This window comes from Nomascus leucogenys, chromosome 4 (assembly GCF_006542625.1).
Source record: "Nomascus leucogenys isolate Asia chromosome 4, Asia_NLE_v1, whole genome shotgun sequence".
In the NCBI taxonomy this organism is placed as follows: Eukaryota; Metazoa; Chordata; class Mammalia; order Primates; family Hylobatidae; genus Nomascus; species Nomascus leucogenys.
In genome coordinates, this window is record NC_044384.1 from 79,295,995 (window position 1) to 79,314,918 (window position 18,924).

General features: G+C 43.9%; 1 protein-coding gene across 6 annotated transcripts in view; it reads right to left on the reverse strand.

Moving 5' to 3' along the window:
- Nucleotides 1-18,312, reverse strand: part of LOC115834764 (rho guanine nucleotide exchange factor 2-like) — a 71,912-nt gene extending 53,600 nt beyond the window's left edge. For all 6 annotated transcript variants that reach the window (XM_030810872.1, XM_030810874.1, XM_030810873.1 and 3 more), the window contains exon 1: nt 18,244-18,312. The gene's annotated coding sequence lies outside the window, so the exon portion shown is untranslated. The remainder of the gene's footprint in view (nt 1-18,243) is intronic.
- Between the last annotated feature and the right edge of the window lie 612 nt (nt 18,313-18,924).

Below are 18,924 nucleotides of genomic sequence, written 5' to 3' on the forward strand. Positions count from 1 at the left end.
CTCAAAAATAAATAAATAAATAAATAAATAAATAAATAAATAAATAAATAAAACAAAATAGAAACAGGGTCTGGCTATGGCTGCCCAGCCTTGTCTCAAACTCCTGGATTCAAGTGATCCTCTCGCCTAAGCTTCCCAAAGTGCTGAGATTACAGGCGTGAGCCATCACACGTAGACAAAAAAACTTGTTTAACTACATAAAAGCTGCAGACAAGAAAGATACATAATGGTAAAGACAGACTACTGATTACTCTTACCAAAGAAAAATGGGCCGGGCACGGTGGCTCACGCCTGTAATCCCAGCACACTGGGAGACTGAGGCAGGTGGATCACCTGAGGTCAGGAGTTCAAGACCAGCCTGACCAACATGGAGAAACCCCGTCACTACTAAAAATACAAAATTAGCTGGGTGTGGTAGCACATGCCTGTAATCCCAGCACTTGGGAGGCTGAGGCAGGAGAATCGCTTGAACTCCGGAGGTGGAGGTTGCAGTGAACCGAGATCGCCCCATTGGCTCCAGCCTGGGCAACAAGAGTGAAAATCCGTCTCAAAAAAAAAAGTAAACAAATACATCAATGCTCAAATGGCTGTTTATTTCTTACTTCATTCCAAAACTATTAAATGCTAGGAAACAAGGAGGTTGGGGGATAAGAATGCAAAAACCAATGCAAGTAAAGCCCTGACCTGAAAGGAGCTTACAATCCACTGAAGAAAACAAATATGCACACATACAAGAGAGTGAACAAGATAAGAAAGCACTGTAAGGCCGAGCGCGGTGGCTCACGCCTGTAATCCCAGCACTTTGGGAGGCCAAGGTGGGCAGATCACTCAGGAGTTTGAGACCAGCCTGGGCAGCACAGTGAAAGCCCATCTCTACTAAAAATACAAAAAAAAAAAAAAATTAGCCAGGTGTTGTGGTGGGCACCTGTAATCCCAGCTACTCCAGGGGCTGAGGCAGGAGAACTACTTGAACCTGGGAGGCGGAGGTTGCAATGACCCAAGATTGTGCCACCGCACTCCAGCCTGAGCAACAGAGCAAAACTCTGTCTCAAAAAAAAAAAGAAAAAAGAAAGAAAGAAAGCACTGTGCAGTGTCCAACCTCCATACTAGCAGAGGTATCCTTCTTCAATTTATAAAACATTGCAGGGGTCCCCAGTATCCGTAAGATAATGTTAAACTTTTAGCAGGTCATCAAGGACCTTTATGTCAAACTTGCATTTGAAGCCAGGTGTGGTGGTGTGTGCCTGTAGTCCCAGCTACTCAAGAATATCAGGTGGGAGGATCACTTGAGCCCGGGAGACTAAGGCTTCAGTGAGCCATAATCACTGCAGCCTGGGCAACATGGCGAGATCCTGTCTCAGAAAAAAACAACCAACTAAAAAAAAACACTTAATTCTGAGCCTAGCCTCCAGTCTCATCTCACACCTTTGACAAACATAAACCTCATCTGCCAATTACAGAAAGCTATTCATTATTCTCCAAGCATACCATGTACTTTAGACGCTCTGAGCCCTTGCTCATGTAACACAATTTTGTGAAACTTTTCTTTCCTGGTTACATTATTAGCTCATAAAATTGCTATCAGATACGGTTCTGCCTGAAGGAAAAAAAACTAAATTATCTTTCTAAATTACTTTCAGCCTAAGATTGCATCTCTCTAAGAATTTTAGATCAGCCAGGTGCCGTGGCTCATGCCTGCAATCCCAGGACTTTGAGAGGCTGAGGCAGGGTGATCACTTGAGCCCAAAAGTTCAACATGGACAACATGGCAAGACCCTATCTCTACAAAAAATTTTAAACTGAACGGGCGCAGTGGCTCACGCCTGTAATCTCAGCACTTTGGGAGGCTGAGGCAGGTGGATCACGAGGTCAAGAGATGGAGACCATCCTGGCTAACACAGTGAAACCCTGTCTCTACTAAAAATACAAAAAATTAGCCGGGCATGGAGGTGGGCGCCTGTAGTCCCAGCTACTCGGGAGGCTGAGGCAGGAGAATGGCGTGAACTTGGGAGGTGGAGGTTGCAGTGAGCCGAGATCGCACCAATGCACTCCAGCCTGGGCGACAGAGGGAGACTCCATCTCAAACAAACAAACAAACAAACAAAAACAACTTAAATTAGCCACATGTAGTAGCGCATGCTTGTGGTCCCAGCTACTCAGGAGGCTGAGGGAGGAGGATCACTTGAGCCCAGGAGGTCAAGGCTGCAGTATACTGTGATGACACCACTGCACTCCAGCCTGGGCAACAGAGTGAGACCCTGTCTCCAAAAAAAAAAAAAAAAAAGAATTTTAGATGGCAGTAGGACTTTTATTTTATTCCTACAACAAAGTCAACATACTTTTATAATTGTATCATAAGGACAAAAAGAGAAATCAAAATAGTTTGCACTCTAAAAGCATATTCCAGTGGAAAGTTCAAAATAAGTACTGGGGCTGGGCACGGTGGCTCACGCCTGTAATCCCAACACTTTGGGAGGCCGAGGTGGGCAGGTCATGAGGCCAAGAGATCGAAACCATCCTGGCCAACATGGTGAAACCCCATCTCTACTATAAATACAAAAATTAGCTGGGTGTGGTGACGCACACCTGTAGTCCTAGCTACCCGGGAGGCTGAGGCAGGAGAATCGCTTGAACCCGGGAGGTGGAGGTTGCAGTGAGCCGAGATCGCGCCACTGCACTCCAGCCTGGCGACAGAACGGGAATCCATCTCAAAAGAAGAAAAAAAAAAGAGTAAAGAGTACTGGCATAAGACTGACTACTAGCACAAGACTCACTTTATCAGCATTATTTCACTCAAACACTTAAGTATAGAAATTTTAAATAAAGCATGATCCATCTTTTCTTATGGGAAAAAATAAGAAAAACTGGTAATGTAATAAACACATTAACACTATCTCAAAGTATCTTGTTAATGCATTTATTTACTAGTTTACCTCTCTCAACTACACACGATAAAATAAGAAACAAGAACTGTATTTTTCTTGTTCACAGCTGTATACTCAGAGTCAGTTTCTGCCTCGCACTGAATGAATTAATTAACCAATGGAGAGAAACTTCACCAAGTAGACTTCATTCAGTACTTTAGGCAGTTAATGTGGTCCAGAGTTTGGCCTAAAACAACTTTGCATTCTTAGAAAAATGAAAGTGGATACAACTCACAGAGACATAAAATTAGCCTTAAGAAATAGAGATACAGGCTGGGCGCAGTGACTAACGCCTATAATCCCAGTACTTTGGGAGGCTGAAGCAGGTGGATCACTTGAGGTCAAGAGTTTGTGACCAGCCTGACCAACATGGTGAAACCTCATCGCTATTAAAAATACAAAAATGAGATGGGTGGATCATCTGAGGTCAGGAATTTGAGACCAGGCTGGCTAACACGGTGAAACCCTGTCTCTACTGAAAATATAAAAACTTAGTCAGGCATGGTGGCGTGTGCCTGTAATCCCAGCTACCCAGGAGGCTGAGGCAGGAAAACTGCTCGAAACTGGGAGGCGGAAGTTGCAGTGAGCCAACATCACTCCACTGGACTCCAGTCTGGGTGACAGAGCGAAACTCCATCTCAAAAAAATTTAAAAAATTAGCAGGGCATGGTGGCACGCGCCTGTAGTCCCAGCTACTCAGGAGGCCGAGGCACAAGAATCGCTTAAACCCTGGAGGCAGAGATTGCAGTGAGCCGAGACTGCGCCACTACACTCCAGCCTGGGCGAGAGTGAGACTCCGTCTCAGAAAAAAAAAAAAAGAAAGAAAGAAATAGAGATACAAAACAACGAAGATCAGTCAAGTGCAGAGGTCACACCAGTAGTCCCAGCTAACTACTCAGGAGGCTGAGGTGAGAGGATCACTTGAGCCCAGGGAGTTCAAGAGCAGCCTGGCCAACAGAGGCCACATCAATTTAAAAGAAAAAGAAAAAAAAAGCTGTTGTAAGCTAAAGAGAGAAAAGAAAAAAAAAGAGTCAAATTTTCTAATTTATAGTAAGAAATAACTTTTGTAAGAATGAGAATATTCATCAATTTTTCTCATTCAAGCTGTATATTTATGATTTATATGCTTCTATGTATACTATATATCAATCAAACATTTTCTCTATACATACACATAAAAGATAGCCAGGCATGGTGGCACATGCCTGTAGTCCCAACTACTAGGGAAACTGAGGCAGAAGAAACACTTGAGCCCAGCGGTTCAAAGTCAGTGTGCTATGATTGTGCCACTACACTCCAGCCTAGGTGACAGAGCGAGACTCTGTCTCTTAAAAAAACGCAGCACTTTGGGAGGCCAAGGCAGGAGGATCAATTGAGCACAGGAGTTCAAAACCAGCCTGGCAACACAGCAAGACCTCATCTCTGCTAAAAATAAAAAAATTTAGCTGGGGATGGTGGTACACACCTGTATTCCCAGCTACGGTGAGAGGATTGCCTAAGCCCAGGAGACTGAGGTTGCAGTGAGCAGTGATCACACTACCATCACACTCCAACCAGGGAGACATAGCAAAACTCTGCCTCGAAATAAATAAATAAAAAAAAATTTGAGTTGTAGAACCAGACTACTGGCTTGAAATCCCAGCTTGCCTACTTACTAACCACGCAGCCATGAGACAAGTTAGTTAATCTCTCTGTGCCTCAACTTCCTCATGGTAAAATCAGAGTAACAGTAGTACATGTAGTAGGACTGTTTTTTGTTGTTGTTGTTTTTGAGACGGAGTCTCGCTCTGTCACTCAGGCTGCAGTGTGGTGGTGCAATCTCGGCGCACTGCAACCTCCGCCTCCCGGGTTCAAGCGTTTTGGCCTCCCAAAGTGCTGGGATTACAGGCATGAGCCACCGCAACCAGCCATAGGACTGTTTTAACATTCTATTTGGAAATTTTTTAGCTTATAGAAAAGTTATAAAAATAGTACAGAGAATTTCAGTACACCTTTTACCTGGCTTCCTGTAAGATAAAATCTTTCTTTTTTTTTTTTCTGAGACGGAGTCTTGCTCTGTCACCCAGGCTGGAGGGCAGTGGTGTGATCTCGGCTCACTGCAATCTCCACCTCCCGGGTTCAAGCAATTCTCCTGCCTCAGCCTCCCGAGTAGCTGGGATTACAGGCACCCACCAGCATGCCCAGCTACTTTTTGCATTTTTAGCAGAGACCATGTTGGCCAGGCTGGTCTTGAACTCCTGACCTTGTGATTGGCCCACCTCGGCCTCCCAAAGTGCTGGGAATTACAGCAGTGAGACACCATGCCCGGCCAGCCTCTAAGATAAAATCTTACATAACCACAGCACAATTATCAAAACTAAGAAATTAACAGTGATATAATGTTATTAACTAAACTATGCAACTTATTTAGAATTTCACCCGTTTTTCTACTAATGCCCTTTTTTTGTTCCAAGATGTCATCCAGGATCCCACATTGCATTTAGTTGTCATGTCTCCTTGGTCTCCTCTGATTTGTGAGATTTTTGCCATTTTCCCTTGTTTTCATGACATGGACACTTTCAAATAATACTGGTCAGTTGTTTCATGTAATGTTCCTCAATTTGGATTTGTCTGATGTTTTCTCATGATTAGACAGAGGCCATGCATTCTTGGCAAAACTACCACAGAACTGATTTGCCTTTCTCAGTGCATTATAACAGAGGATACATAATGGCTCATTATCTTACTCCTAACGACGTTAACCTTAATCACTTGGTTATTGGTGGTGTCTACAGTGTTTCTTCACCCTAAAGTTAATGTTTTTCCCTTTGTAAATAATAACTATTGGGGAAGATACTTTGAGACGATGCAAACATTGTGTTCTCAAACTTTTGCCCACCAATTTTAAAATTCATCAAAGGGATCTTACCTGCAGCAGTTATTACTGTGGTATTCTAATGGTGATTTTTAAATTTACCTCATTCTGTCTGTATTTGTTAATTGGAATTCTTTTAAAGGAAGAGCTGTCACTTCTTTATATTATGAACTCATGGACATTTTAATTCTCTAATATAGAGATCCTGAAATATTAAGCTCAAAAACATGTAAAGGAATGAACAGTATCCCAAAAATAAAGGCCTCTATGAGCAATTATATATATAAATGTCAAGAATATTTCAATAAGGAGGTCAGCCTAGGTGACAGAGTGAGACCTTGTCTCTAAAAAATAAATAGATACATAAAATAACCCACTTTGGTACAGACATTGGGAATGCTATATAGATGAAAAAAAATTAAGATACGAGTTAATAATTATTAAAGCTGTGTAACAGCTAACAGGGGCTCCTGACACTAGTCTCTTTTTTACACGTTTAAATTTTTCCATAATGAAGAGTCAAAAAATATTTTAAGGACCCCAAAACACAGTATTTAGTTAAATCACAAGTCCACTTTTCAAATATGCTATTTACACCTGTTGTCTATTTCTGAATCCTCCTTCATCCCCCAAAAATTCTACCAAAACTAACTTTAAAGAATTATGGATTAGGCTGGGCGTGGTGGCTCACACCTGTAATTCCAACACTTTGGAAGGCCGAGGTGGGCAGATCAATTGAGGTCAGGAGTTCGAGACCAGCCTGGCCAATATGATGACACCCCGTCTCTACTAAAAATAAAAAAATTAACCAGGCGTGGCAGCACACGCCTGTAATCCTAACTACTTGGGAGACTGAGGCACGAGAATCTCTTGAACCCAGAAGGCAAAGCTTGCAGTGAGCCGAGATCGCGACACTGCACTCCAGCCTGGACAACAGACAAAGACTCTATCTTAAAAAAAGAAAAAAAAGAAATGTGGTATATATCTACCATGGAATACTACTCAGCCATAAAAAGGAACGAAGTAATGGCATTTGCAGTGAGTTGGAGACCATTATTCTAAGTGAAGTAACTCAGGAATGGAAAACCAAACATCGTGTGTTCTCATTTATATAAGCGGGAGCTAAGCTATGAGAACACAAAGGCAAAACAATGACATAATGGACTTTGGGGACTCACGGGGAAGTGGGAGAGGGATAAAAGACTACATACACACTGGGTAGAGTGTACACTGCTCGGGTGATGGGTGCACCAAAATCTCATAAATCACCACTAAAGAACTCTTCCATGCAACCAAACACCTACCACCTGTTCCCCGAACACTACTGAAAAATAAAAGGCAGAGACATGTTCTGTACAGTATACAACTTAATGACAATTTAAGAAACCAAACTAGGTTGGGCTCAGTGGCTCACTGACTGTAATCTCAGCCTTTTGGGAGGCTGAGGCCAGAGGATCGCTCGAGGCCAGAGCATTGCTCAAGGCCAGGAGTTTGAGACCACTCTAGTCAACAAAGCAAGATCTATCTCTATGAAAAAACTTAAAAATTAGCCAGGTGTGGTGGTATGTGCCTATAGTCCTAGCTACTCGGGAGGCTAAGCCAGGAAGACTGCTTAAGCCCAGGAGTTTGAGGGTGCAGTGAGCTATGACCACACCACTACACTCCAGCCTGGGTAACAGAGCAAGACCCTGACTGTAAGAAAAAAACAAACTGGCAGGGTATGGTGTCATATGCCTGTAGTCCCAGCTACTCGGGAGGCTGAGGCAGGAGAATCACTTGAGCTCAGGAGTTCAAGGCCAGCCTGGGCAACATAGCGAGATCTTATCTCTAATTACAACATTTTTAACACAAATTTTAAAAAACAATTTTTTTAAAAATCTGCCTTATAGTAACAGGTAGAGATGAGTGTTAGAAGTAAGTGAGAGATACGAAGGTAGAAGTCAGACCATGAAAGGCTTTAACTTAGACAAGAGAGTTTGGATTTCATCTCAAAAGTAAAGTTTGTTGGGATGTTTTGGCAAGGTTTAGTCAATCTCACAATGGACAGGATAACAAGGAGGTTTATTTAGTACTTATTAATTTTAAAAATCATAAAATATTTGTCCTTTTGTGATTGCCTTATTTCACTTAGCATAATGTCCTCAAAGTTCATCCACGTTGTAGCATGTGACAGTCACACTCTGTTGCCCAGGCTGGAGTGCAGTGGCATGATGTCAGCTCACTGCAACCTCCACCTCCCAGGTTCAAGGTTCAAGCAATTCTCGTGCCTCAGTCTCCAGGGTAGCTGGGATTATAGGCATGTGCCACCGCACCCAGCAAATTTTTGTATTTTTAGTACAGGCAGGGTTTCTCCATGTTGGCCAAGCTGGTCTTGAACTCCTGGCCTCAAGTGATCCTCATGCCTTGGCCTCCCAAACTGTTGGGATTACAGGCATGAGCCCCCACACCAGCCCAAGACTTCCTTCCTTTTTAAGGCTAATATTCCATTGTATGCATGTGTCACATATTGTTTATTCATTCATCTGTGGATGGATACTTGTTTGCCTCTACCTTTTGGCTACTATGAATAATGCTACTATGAGTATGGGGTAAATAAGTTGGTTTTAATTTTATAAAATGTACTTTTTTTTCTGAGGCAGGGTCTTGCTCTGACTCCCAGGCTAGAGTGAGGTGACACAATCAAGACTCACAGTAGCCTCAACCTCCTATGCTCAAGCCAGCCTCCCAAGTAGCTGGGACTACAGGCATGTGCCACCACACCTCGTTAATTTTTTAAATTTTTTGTAAAGATAGGGTCTCACTATGTTGCCCAGTCTGGTCTTGAACTCCTGGCCTCAAGCAATCCTCCCGCCTTAGTGTCCCAAAGTGCTGGGATTACAGGTGTGAGTCACCATGCCCCCAGGCCAAAATGTACTTTTAAAAAAGAAGAGAGTCAGGCTTAGTGGCCTGAGTCTATAGTCCCAGCTACTCAGGAGGCTAAGGCAGGAGGATCACTTGAGCCCAGGAGTTCAGGGCTGTAGTATGCTATAATCATGCCTGTGAATGGACTGCTCTCCAGCCTGGGCAACACAGAGAGACCCTGTCTCAAAAAAACAAACCAATCAACCAACCCTAAGCAAGTATTAAGTGTTTGTCTCAGAAAATCTGAATCATCCAAGTTAGAAGGTAGAAAGCAAATGGAAAAGTAGTAACTGACCTAACAGACTCAATAATGATCAACTTTAAACCGACAATGGAAAGCTGAGAAAGCTGATTTGGATCACAGAACCCCCACTGACTTAGGAATTGTCTGGGCCAAGTACATCTAGAAATAAAGGTGAAGATGGAGCTAAAAACAGAAGGAAGGGATGAAAGCCTATTTAACAAGTAGATTAACACTCTCTTCTATTCCCTCTTCCGTTCAACACGGCTGAAAATTAGAAGATAATGCTGCTGAGAAAGAAAAACAGGGTTTCTGTACTAGGGATTACAAGGTACAGCTGAGGGATAGGGTACAAACAATATTAAAAGCAAGAAGACTAAATGCATTTACTGTGTTGTGACTTCAAACCCTCTCTCCATTCACCTCTAAGAACACTGACAACCAAGATTCTCTCCAGCAGTGCACTGAGTAATTCTTCTTCAGGGAATCTGACCAGCAAAAAGACTTAAAGACCTAACATCAGAGACTCCCAAAAAGGAACTCAGCAAGATCATTCTGCAGTAAATACCCACAAACCCACACAAGAGCTTAAAAAAAAAACACAACTGTCAGTGCTCAACTCTTAAATAGAAGCAAATAGCCAAGAAACACTAGTTTTTTGAGGACCACAAACAGGAAATAGAGAAACTAAAACAAGCAGAGATGAAAAACAATTTACAAAAACTAAATATGCAGGAAGAAAAAAGTCATGTATCTTATTAATATCTTCAAAATGACAAGAAAAGGTAAAAATGGGGAATTGAAAAGATGCTACAGAAGACTGGGTGTGGTGACTCCCATCTGTAATCCCAGCACTTTGGGAGGCCAAGGGGGCAGATCACTGAAGGTCAGGAGTTCGAGACCAGTCTGACAAACAAAGTGAAATCACGTCTCTACTAAAAATATAAAAATTAGCCAGGCATGGTGGCAGATGCCTGTAATCTCAGCTACTCAGGAGACTGAGGTATGAGAATCATTTGAACCAGGGAGGCAGAGGTTGCAGTAAGCAAAGATTGCACCATTGCACTCCAGCCGGGGTGACAGGGCGAGATTCTGTCTCAAAAAAACAAAAAACACATGCTACAGAAAAGGAACATTCAGAAGATGAACAAAAACACTCTTTGAAATTAAAATGATAAGAACTGGCACGGTGGCTCACGCCTGTAATCTTAGCACTCTGGGAGGCCGAGGCCGGGCAGATTGCATGAGCTCAGGAATTCGAGACGAGCCTGGGCAACATGGCGAAACGCCATCTCTACCAAAAATACAAAAAATCGCCGGGCTTGGTAGCGCATGCTTGTGGTTCCAGCTACTCAAGAGGCTGAGGTGGGAGGAACACTTGAGCCTGGAAGGCACAGGTTGCAGTGAGCTGAGATTGCACCACTGCACTCAAGCCTGGGTGACAGTAAGACTCCAGCTCAAAAAAAAAAAAAAAAAAAAAGAAATTAAAATGATAGTAGAAAAAAATAATAAAATGGAAGAAAGTTGAGAAAAATCTTATGAGAATTAAAACAGAAGCATAAGGAAATGGAAGAGACCAGATGAAATAAAATCAGGAAGTCTAATAAAAAGTCCAAGCCAGGTGAGGTGGTGCATGCCTGTAATTCCAGAGTCAGGAGCTTGAGGCGGGAGAATCACTTGAGGCCAGGAGTTAGAAAGCAGCCTGGCAACACAGCAAGACCTGGTTTGCTAAAAAAAAAAATTTTTTTAATCAGCCAAGCGCAATGGCGAATGCCTCTAATCCCAACAGCTCCAGAGGCTGAGGTGGGAGGATCACTTGAGCCCAGGAGCTCGTGGCTGCAGTGAGCTATAATGGCACCCCTGTACTGCAGCCTGGGTGAGAGAGCAAGGAGTTCAAGACTGACCTGGCCAACGTGGCCACTCACTGCAGCCTCCGCCTCCTGGGTTCAAGTGACTCTCCTGCCTCAGCCTCCTGAGTAGATGGGATTACAGATGCATGCCATCATGCCCAGCTAATTTTTTGTATTTTAGTAGAGACAGGGTTTCACCATGTTGGCCAGGCTAGTCTCCAACTCCAGACCTCGCCAGGCGCGGTGGCTCTTGCCTGTAATCCCAGCACTTTGGGAGGCCGAGTCAGGCGGATCACGAGGTCAGGAGATCGAGACCATCCTGGCTAACACTGTGAAACCCTGTCTCTAATAAAAGTACAAAAAATTAGCCGGGCATGGTGGCGGGCACCTGTAGTCCCAGCTACTCCGGAGGCTGAGGCAGGAGAATGGCGTGAACCCGGGAGGCGGAGCTTGCAGTGAGCCAAGATTGCACCACTGCACTCCAGCCTGGGCGACTGAGCGAGACTTTGTCTCAAAAAAAAAAAACAAAACAAACAAACAAACAAAAACCCCAGACCTCAAGTGATCTGCCCACCTAGGCCTCCCAAAGTGCTGGGATTACAGGCGTGAGCCACCACGCCCAGCCTTAGCTCTACTTTTAAAAGCAGCTGCACTCATCATGCTATATTGTATTAGGTATTGTGTATTTCTTCCCTGATAAAATGTAAATTCCTTAAAAGTCAACACTACCAAACCACCTGACACTGTAGCAATTTTCAATAAATATTTGTTAAATTAAAACACTTTCTGAGCACTTCTCATGTGCCCAGCACTCTTCTAAATGTTTTGCATTATTTGACTAGTTTAAATGTCACAATAACTCCATGATAGGTCTATTATCTTTATGTTATAGATAAGGAAAAATGGGGCATAAAGACATGTTGAGTAATCTGCCAAAGGTCAGTAGCCACTGCTAAAACATGAAACCTAGACTCACACTCTCCATCTCTACCAGTCCTCTAGTGCTCTAAATCATTAACTGTATGTACCACTTAGTTTTAAGGCTTCAGAACAAGATATGAAAAACTGGCAACATTATAACAGGAGATACAATTGACTTGATATTACCTAACCCAGCAGTTTACAAAGAGTGGTCCACTGACCCCTTAGGATCTCCCAAGACCCTTGGGGAGGTCCACAAACTCCTGGATGTCAAAGCCATTTTCAAAAGATTAAGATGTTATTTGAATTTTTCACTCTTACTCCTTGAAATGTATTGTGGAGTTTCCCAGTGCCTATATGATGTGTAATATTACAGGATTGAATGCATAAGCAGCTATGCAAATCCGATTGTCCTCTATTAAGTCAGACATTAAAGAGATTTGCAAATATGTAAAACAATGTCACTCTCACTAAATATGTTTGGAAAATAGTTCTTTTTCATTTCAGAAATGATGTTAACATGAAGGCTGGGCACGGTGGCTCATGCCTGTAATCCCAGCACTTTGGGAGACCAAGGCAAGCAGGTCACTTGAGGCCAGGAGTTTGAGACCAGCCTGGCCAATATAGCAAAACCCTATCTCTACTAAAAAGTCAAAAAATTAGCCAGGCATGGTGGCGTGTGCCTGTGGTCCCAGCTACTCAGGAGGCTGAGGCATGAGAATCACAAACCCGGGAGGCACTCACTCCATCCTGGGCGACAGAGGGATGCAGTCAAAAAAAAAAAAAAGGTATTAACATGCAATGAGTTTATTATTATTATTATTATCATTATTTTTTTTTTTTTGAGACAGAGTTTTGCTCTTGTTGCCCAGGCTGGAGTGCAATGACGTGATCTTGGCTCACTGCAACCTCCACCTCCCGGGTTCAAGCGATTCTCCTGCCTCAGCCTCCTGAGTAGCTGGGACTACTACTGGGACCGTCCACCACTATGCCAGGCTAATTTCTTTGTATTTTTAGTAGAGACAGGGTTTCACCATATTGGCCAGGTTGGTCTCAAACTTCTGGCCTCAAGTGATCCGCCCGCCTTGGCCTCTCAAAATGCTGGGATTACAAGCATGAGCCACCACGCTCGGCCCTATTATTTTTTAACATATTAAATATTTTGAAATTTTCTTTTTCAGTACAGTAAATGTTGATATATTTATTCATTTATTTTGAGACGGAGCCTCACTCTGTTGCCCAAGCTGGAGCACAGTGGCACGATCTTGGCTCACTGCAACCTCCACCTCCCGAGTTCAAGCGATTCTCCTGCCTCAGCCTCTCGAAGAGCTGGGACTACAGGCACGCACCACCATGCCCGGCTAATTTTGTATTTTCAGTAGAAATGGGGTTTCACCATGTTGCCCAGGCTGGTCTCGAACCCCTGACCTCAGGTGATCCACCCACTTCGGCCTCCCAAAGTGCTGGGATTACAGGCATAAGCCACCGTGCCTGGCCTAAATGTTGATATAAACTACATAAACAAAAGCCAGGCACAGTGGCATGTGCCTACAGTCCCAGCTACTAGGGAGGCTGAGGCAGAAGAGCTTGAGACAAGGCTGCAGTTGGCCATGATAGCCCCTGTGAACAGTCACTGCATCCAAGAAGCAGGAAGGAAAGGGGAAGAGGAAAGGAGGAAGGAAGGGAGAAAGGGAAAGGAAGGGGAAGGTGGAAAGAGGGAAGGAAGGGAGAAGGGGGAAGTGGAAAGGGGGAAGGAAGGGAGAAGGGGGAAGGAAGAGAAAGAAGAGGAGAAAGAGGAAGAAGAAGAACAAGAGGAGGAGGAGAAGGAAGAGGTGGAGGAGAAAGAAGAGGAGGAGGAAGAAGAGGAGGAGGAGGAAGAAGAGGAAGAGGAGGAAGAATAACAATAACAACTACATTAACAGAGCTCTTCAGGATCCTCAAAAATTTGTAAGAGCAGAAAGAGGTCTTGGGGAAAAAAAGTTTAAAAACCACTGATCTAGCCAATATAAAATGTTCAGTACTGGCCAGGCATGGTGGCTCACACCGGTAATCCCAGCACTTTGGGAGGTTGAGGCCGGAGGATCTCGCCAGCTCAAAAGTTTGAGACCAGCCTGGGCAACATGGTAAAACCCCATCTCTACAAAAAAATATAAAAATTGGCCAGGCGTGGTGGTACATGCCTGTTGTCCCAGCTACTTGGGAGACTGAAGTGGGAGGATCACTTGAGTCTGGGAGGTGGAGGGTGCAGTGAGCTGAGATCACACTACTGCACTCCAGCCTGAGTGACAGAGGTAGACCCTGTCTCAAAAGAAAAACAACTGGTCAGTACTGCTAGTCTCTGACAATAAGACATTTTTTCCTTATCTAACATATTGCAATTTGATCAGCATTGATGGAAAAAAAGAAAAGGCAATATAAAGTGAAAAAAACAGTAGTAGGCTGAGTATGTGCTTCTCTCTGCCATTAGATCTCCTAATTTATAATTGGTGACACGTATATACAGTAAAATCTTCTACTGTAAACCACTGAGTGACATTACTAAAACTGCCTCTGCATCTCAAGACAATAGCCAGAGGTAGTAACAAAACAGACTCCTCAAGGAAACGTCCAATTGTGTATTTCAACATTCCTTTATTTATTTATTTATTTATTTAGAGACGAAGGAGACGAAGTCTCGCTCCTGAGGCCCAGGCTGGAGTGCAGTGGGGCGATCTCAGTTCACTGCAACCTCCACCTCCTGGGTTGAGCAATTCTCCTGCCTCAGCCTCCTGAGTAGCTGGGATTACAGGCACATGCCACCACGCCCAGCTAGTTTTTGTATTTTTAGTAGAGATGGGATTTCGCCATGTTGGCCAGGCTGGTCTCGAACTCCTGACCTCAGGTGATTTGCCTGCCTCAGCCTCCTAAAGTGCTGGGATTACAGGCGTGAGCCACCACGCCCGGCCAAACATTCCTTTATTAAACCGTAAGAATTTATCCAAGGTTAAGATTGATGTCATTAACTCAATCTGCTTCATGTACTGACACAATTCATTTTCATTATAGAGCACAGTATCTTAAATATACATATATATATATATATATATATATATATATATATTTTTTTTTTTTTTTTTTTTTTCTTGAGACGGAGTCTCACTCTGTCGCCCAGGCTGGAGTGCAATGGCATGATCTCGGCTCACTGCACCCTCTGCCTCTCAGGTTCAAGTGATTCTCCTGCCTCAGCCTCCTGAGTAGGTGGGATTACAGGCCCCCACCTGCCATCATACCTGGATAATTTTTGTATTTTTGTAGAGACCGGGCCATGGGGCGGGTGGGCCGGGGACTCCACCATGTTAGCCAGGCTGGTCTTGAACTGCTGACCTCACCTATCACAGCCTCCCAAAGTGCTGGGATTACAGGCATGAACCACTGTGCCCAGCCTAGTATTTTAAAATTTTTGATAAGCCAAATAAAACCTAATTTCAAATCAGTTCCATGAGCACATGAGCACATCATTGGTATAATTTGAATACTTTTCATGTGTTATATTAATAGCAAATAATTTACCCACAACTTTAACAAAGGAAGACTAATTTTGCTCAACTCAAAAAAAAAAGTACAAAATTCAGGTCAGTCCTATTTTTTGAATGAAATAGTTGGGCCTCTAAACGACTGGTTTCTCTACCCCCTTAAGTATCTGATATATTCCTGTATACAATCAAACGATGTAAGTTTTAAGTGTTATTGTTAAACTATCAATTGCATAAGGAAAAAATGTGAACTTCACCATGTCAAAGAGTGTAATATAGGCTACTGGCTTCCGTTACTATTAGATTCAGCCATCGTTCATTCACCCAACATGTCTGAGCTGCTACTATGAGCCTGGCTCTATGCTAGGCAATGGGGATACACTGAACAAAAAAGAATAGTTTTTATCTTCATGGGAGTTGCATTCTTCTGTGCGAAATAAAAACAAACACACAAAAAATAAGATAATTGTAAATGTGGTAAATGCTATTAAGAAAAAACAAGGCTTTGCCATAGATTACAGTCTTTGAAAGCTGTATTGTGGAATTCTAACAGACCTAAAAATAAATAATTCATGAAGAGTTACATCAAAACGACATGGAGTCTACAGACCTCTACTAACGCATAAGAAAACTATAGACACTGACCATGAAAACAGAGATCAATCTTTCATTGTCAAAGCTAATGAATGGCATTACTTGACAATACAGTAACCTCAAAAGATAATTAACTTCACATCCTGAATTGAATGCTGAAACAGAAAAAGGACATTAGGTTAAAACTAAAAATCTAAATAAACTATGGACTTAAGTTAATAATAACATCAATATTAATTCATTAATTGTAACAAATGTGTCATACTAATGCAAGATGTTGGTAACAGGGGAAACTAGATGTGTGGGTATATGGGAACTCTGCACTATCTTTTCAATTTTTCTGTAAGTCTAAAACTGTTCTAAAAAATGAAGTCTATTAAAAAAAAATCTAACCAGGCTTCAGTAATGGAGGGGGGAGGGTAGCAGAGGCTTAAACAAGGTACGAAATTAGAAGCCATGAAACTCTCCATTATGCATTAGAACATATACAAATACTCAAGAAATTCAAAGGAAACCTGAAGATACTTAGGAAGTTAAGCACTCCATTCATGCTAAAATCTTTTTAGACAGGGAGATGAATAGGTTTTTTCATGCAAACTAAATAGCTGTGCATCACAACATAAGGAAGGCAATAATATCCTTAGAATGCACAATAAGCACTTTGGATCCTTTTTATCAATAATAACCAATAAACTATATTTTATATTTGGGAACTATCCGGATATTGACATATGAAAGCTGGACTAGAATCAACTCCATAGGTTCTACCAAGTTACTCACGTAAAGACACAAGTTTATACTTACTTCAGGAAAATATATAAGCAAAAAGGAGGGAGATTATATTTTTCTCCCCAAAAGGGAGGGGAAGATAATCTACATATGAAAGGAGAAAAATGATTTCCCAGTTCTAACTGGAGGCAATTTTGCAAGAGTATTAACCTCTGTGATGGCATACAAATTAGTATAAATAGTTCAAAGTAGTAATAAAAGCTATGAATTTATATCACTTACATGCCTTCCAGTCAAAACAAATAACTAATGTTTTCTATAACCTCACCTAAAACACCTAGTAGGTACTCAATGTTTGATGACTCAGAACTAATCTCTCAATGTCTGAATTTTAAAGATGGTCATGCAAAGTATGAGAAAAACAAAGGAGGGTAATCATCTCTGAATTGTCGAGTGTCAACTTTGTATAATACAGCATAAAACTGGAATTACTACAATCGTAGAAACAACCATCACAAAATTAGGATCTAGTATCTAATACAAAAGTACAGTAACAGCAGAACCTGACCAGGTAAATGACATAACAATTTCACTCATCAGATAGTACGGAATATTAAGCATAAAAGAATTATTTAGCCCAAATGGTATTTAAATCTAATTTAGGTAACTAGATGATGAGTCTATTCCTACTCTACTCCATTTTTCAAAGGAAATCCGACAAAACAAAGATGTTGGTTATTCCAAGCCTTCTCTCACATGAATCCTCAATATATCATTGGAAAATACTCAAGAAGATATGAATAATTAACATTTCCCCAGTAATTCCCTTTTGTACCACCATGAGACTCAGACGCTGCTTCATGTTGAAAAGAGAAAAAGGGGAGGTGAGACGAGAAAAATTCCAAGTAAAATGATCATGACATAGCATCTGGCAGAGACTGAAAAATCATCAATATTGCCAAAAGAATTGTCGGTGGTGAAAGTCAAGAGAACAAAATGAGGTTTTCCGACAAGCCACAGCCCCATCTAACCTAAGGGGCAAAAATCTCCACTGCCGACGCTACCCCTTTCACCCCCAACCACCCCATGCTCAAGTCGTCTCCAATTCAGATGTTTCCTCTATGGCCCAGACTAGTTTCCCACCCACGTGAAAACCATTTAATAATTTTTTCAACGACCACCTCTTCCCACCTTCCACGACATCAGCACTTCTCAGGGCCAAGCCTCTGGGGAAAACAACGCCCAGATTCCACCCTCCTTGGCCAAGGTTGAAGAGGGCCCGCTCTCGGGAGTGGGGCTTCCCTGAGTGGGCCTCACAGAGCTGAGGAACTGGGAAAAGAGCAAGGAATAAGGGTGGGGCCCAAGAAAGGGGGCCGGGGTAGGGGCAATGACCGAGACCGGAGGAAGAAAGGGATAGACAAGACGCTAGGCGGGGTGAAGGCTGGGGAGGGAGGGCAGATCGACCGGAGATGGCTGGACTGCGGGGAACGGAGCCTGCGAGTCGAGGATTGAAGAACCCGGGGAACAGAGTAAAAACTCGACCGACAGATCCAGGCGGAGAACCAGTGGCACCGGGGGGGCACATCGGGAAAGGCTGCGGTGGCAACGAGCGCGGACGCGAGGCGGGCAGGGAGCCTCCGCGGACGGAAGGGCCGCACCGGGGGCGGTGCAGGGACGCTGCGGCCAGCTGCCAGGAGTAGGGGAGCCAGGCACTCACCGCTTTGCTCCCCCAGGAACACCAGCCTGAATTTCCTCAGCGGATTCCCGAAGTCTCCGCCCGCAGACATGGTGGAACTAGAGGAACTGCCGCAGCCTCAGCCCAGAGACCTCCCGGACCGATGCTGCTCCAGCCGGCTGAGGAAAAAGGCGAGCGGAAGGGCGGGCACCGAGCTCTCTCGGCCCCTGCAAGGCCCGGTGGAGGAGCCCGGCTGGAGGGCAGCAGGACTCTCCACAGACTGGCAGCCGCCGGCGCCTCCCAGCAGAGTAGCCTAACACCGAGCGAGGCCGGCGGCTGGGAAGGGAAGGAGGGCGGTGTCGGCAGGAGCCAGTCCTCTGGATTCCCAAAGCTAGGGCCGTTCCCTCCTTCCGCACTCGGCTCCCAGACCTGGGGGAGAGAAGCTGAGGGTGGCGGAGTCGGAACTGCAGGCGTATCCGGGACCTCTCACGCGCAGCGCCTCAGCTTCCACGGCTGCCGCAGCCGCAGCCCAACCTACTGAGTGCGCGAGCCTCTGGCGTGTCGCGGGGCGAGCCCGGGCGCGAGCCTGCGGCTCCGCCGGCCGCTGGCGTGCGTGCGTGCGTGCGCGCCACCGCCATCGCCATCGCCCTCCTGGTTTGAACAGCTCTACCGGCTCCTCCCGCACGGCGGAGACGGGGTAGGTTAGGTTTCCACTGGCGTCAA